Below are 3,760 nucleotides of genomic sequence, written 5' to 3'. Positions count from 1 at the left end.
TATTTCTACAATGCGAAAAAAACTGAAACTTTTTGTGTACACACACAAACATGTATGTTATGTATTTGCAAAATTTCAAATCATTTTACTTTCACACGTGGCATACAAAGATATGAAAAATATGTATTCCTAAATGGGCTTCTTCTTTTTTGTTATTAGGCCGAAATTTTGTTATTTTTGTATAGCTTACAAATTACATTTTTTCAAAACGAAATTTCACTCATTCGTAATGAATACATATAAGTTTCCACAGAATTATTTTTGAATTTTTTTGAAACTTTTAAATATGTTTTTTGATTTTTTTTAGAAAAAGGGCACCAAGATGCCCGAGCACACAAACATCGCGCTCGCCTTGCTCCCTGCTATGTTCGGTATATGCAAGCCACCTGCTTGATCTTTAAAAAAAACACATAAAAGAACAGACTCACACATAAAAGCGCGGCACCGCCCTAGTCTCCTCTCTATTGCGGCCTCCGCCTGGATCTGACTGGATCCTCAGCCCACTGCCGCGAATTCCTCTCGTTTCTTCTGCCATGCGTCGGTAAGTAACCTAGCCTGAAATCTGCATCGATTTCTCTTGTTCTAAGCCAGCCTAGCCCAGCTCTTGTTCGATGTCCAATCCAGACCCTTGTTCTAGGTTTTGGGGCGGATTGATGGCCGCATGCAGCCAGGATGCGGACCCGGCCATCCTGGATGCCTCGTGCCTGCATGGCGGCGCCACTGGCGGCTGGAGTTGTAGTATGAGTGGAGGGGACTCAGTTTCAGCGCCTTTGAGGAGCAAATGCACAGAGCCGCGCCTTAGCCTACAATATCTGCCACTCATTCTACATGGGACACACAGGATTGTCTGAAACCAAAACTCACACAGACTTGGTAGTCCTCAGGAGAGACAGAGGAATAGCAGCAGCGATGGCACTAGGCACTCTCCAGCCTCAAGTTTTTCACACAAAATATTTGATGCTAAAGATCAGGTTGCTAGTTTGCTGGTCATTCGGCTCTCACTTAGCTCACTGGTGTTCGAAAAATCTAACAATATGCACTGAAAAACCTGACATGACTGAATTCGCTGCCCTTTTTTCTGATGGCCTTCATTGGCACAAACAAATTTGCAAGAGGTTACCTTACCATCAAATTTGCTCACATTGTTGTACCTTTTCCTCACATCAAAGCCAGCACGACCACCATATGCTCTACAAAATAGCCAAGCCTCTGAACCTTTAAATAACATGCCAACTTGAGGCATCTCCTTTACAGATTGTGCCATTGCACACCACCAAATTTATCTGCCATACATGTATAATCAGTTGATCAAATTGCAGAACAATAACAAATTTGGTAGATGGAAAGTTGAAAGATTACTACTAAAGAAAGAGTTACTACACATTGCACAGCCTTATATTGTGTACTGTACATACTGATCATACAAATTTTACTACTGGTGAAAGAACACTACAAATTGCACAGCCTTGTGCCGTCGAACTACAAAAAGTCACATTAGAACTGACCATCTGAACTTATAGCTGCACTTGCCGATGTGTGTGTGTGTGTGTGTGTGTGTGTGTGCGTGAATTCAGAATGCATGAAATCTGTAGAAGTCATGGTCACTTTGAGCTTGCCAGTGTGTGGGTTGGTCGTTTGGTGGTAGCAGGGGCATATCTGACGGGTGTCTGTTCTGACTGGTGCCTCGAGGGACGCAGATGCAACGCTTGCAGGAACTAAAATCGGAATTACCTCTGGCTTGCAGTGGCTGCAGATTCATAGCGAAATCGAGGGGAAGATTGGGCAGACGGCCATCCACCGGTGCGGCACGACCATATCCCTTGCCTCCGTGGCGGCACGAGCTTCACCCCTTGCCGTGGCACCTCCTCGCTCTCTAGTGGATGCGGTGCGAGGCCCTGCTCCCTCTCCTCTGTGGGGGAGCATCTCTCTCTCTCTCTCTCTCTCTCACGGCGGCACGACACGGCTTGACTCCCTCTCTCTCCTCGGTGAGCTCGCCTGTCAAACCCTCACCTCCGTCGAGCGGCTCAGGAGAACTCGATCCCACCCGCGTGCAAAAACACCTCGCCCCGCCTCTGTCTCTCCTGAAAACTACCAAGTCTGGGTGTATTTTGGTTTCAGTCAATCCCGTGCATCCGATGTAGAATTGAGTTGCAGATATTGTAGGCTAAGGCGCTCTGTGCCTTGGCTCTTCAAAGGCACTGAAGCTGAGTCCAGTAGGAGTATATGTTATGTTCATCTCAGAGTCCTCGGCTACCGCTACCACATCTCTTCTTTTTAGCCTTTGAATGCCAGTGTAATTTCAAATCATTTATGTTCAGTTGGTGAACCAAACAACACATAAAATGTCTTGCTTATATTCTTCTTCGTGTTTATTGTGCAGCTATCGGAAAACTGTTAACCTTGACACTCTATCAAGGTGCAAACACAGCTGCTGACCAATAATTTGGGTCATGTCTACGCCCGCTTGCAAAGACGGGGCTAATCTTGACGACAACCATCCCAACGGGCGACGTGCCAAGTCCAAACATGCTCACCCGTTTGACCCCGAGAACCGCGGACCATTGGTCTTTTTTGTCTTAAGTCATAATTTTCTTCTGCTGCGTGATTGTGATCGCAGCTTTCAATGAGGACGCAGCTTTCAATGAGGACCAACCACCTGGCGTTGGCGATATCTTCCTCCGACTTATAGGAAAAAGTGGGTTTGATCCCGGTGCCTCTCCGCCGACTTCGCCGGCTTTCCGCCTTGTGTTGGACTTCGAACGAACACCACAAACCTACCGGCGCTGCAGCGGAGGAGGCAACTCGTTGCTGCACGTCTCCTACCATGACATGATCCTGGCGTGGGCTCAAGTGCCAGATTTCTACGTCTACGGCGACCGGGGCATTGGCAGTGTTGGTACCTTGGAGGTGGAGGCCAAGGCAGACGCCTCCGTGCTGCAAGAGGAGGTGCGCAACTTGCTTTGGAGCGAGATTCAGGTCGTGGGGAAGGTCAAGTTCGACGTGCAAGGAGAGGTCGCGGGCCTAGGGTATCTTCGCTGCAAGTTCTTCATCATGAAAGATAAGGTTGCGCATGTGCCCAAGAGCCTGTGCATCCTCCGTCAATAGGCCGGAACTATGCCTTCTGATAAGGGTGTTATATATTCTCCCTTCTGTCACTGGATTGCATTTACTTTTGTAATAGCTGCTATATTCTGCTTTGAAATAAAACAAAACAATTTCAGCTGCATATTTTTTCGAGTGGTTATTTTCTTCAGAAAATGCTAGCTCAATCGTCCGTGCAAAAATCCAACGGGAAGTTTCACCATACTATGTAGGCTTCAGACTTGCATAACACCTAGTAGCTCACTTTGGAACTGGAAGCTTGGTCAGCTGGAAGGAAGTTTACTCTACTCAGCTGTTGGACTGATCAGGGGGACTTGCTTTGAGTATATACATTGGGCTTCTCTGTTAACTTTGCTAGTCTAATTGATGAAAGGGTGTACACCTGAAGCTTCACTTAGTTTTATTCAGTTACAAGCTAGTCTAGGTTGGACCTACGCCTTCTGATAAGGGTGTTATATATTCTCCCTACTTTCACTGGATTAAATTTACTTAGCTGCTATATTCTGATTTGAAATAAAGCAAACAACTCTAGCTGCTTTGAAATTCTATGCCCCTTTTTTTTCTTAGTTTTTGTAACTTATAAGTACTACCTCCGTGAACTAATATAAGAGCATTTAGAACACTAATTTAGTAATCTAAACACTTTTATATTAGTTTA

General features: G+C 45.7%; 1 long non-coding RNA gene across 1 annotated transcript; it reads left to right on the top strand.

Moving 5' to 3' along the window:
• Positions 1-284: 284 nt before the first annotated feature.
• LOC123397708 lies at positions 285-3,499 on the top strand. The gene is made up of 2 exons (XR_006610007.1): positions 285-541; positions 2,381-3,499. It is a non-coding gene; the product is annotated as an uncharacterized LOC123397708 (long non-coding RNA).
• The last annotated feature ends 261 nt before the right edge of the window (positions 3,500-3,760 follow it).

This window comes from Hordeum vulgare, chromosome 5H (genome assembly GCF_904849725.1).
Source record: "Hordeum vulgare subsp. vulgare chromosome 5H, MorexV3_pseudomolecules_assembly, whole genome shotgun sequence".
NCBI classification, from domain to species: Eukaryota; Viridiplantae; Streptophyta; class Magnoliopsida; order Poales; family Poaceae; genus Hordeum; species Hordeum vulgare.
This window is presented reverse-complemented; position numbering and strand designations above follow the sequence as displayed.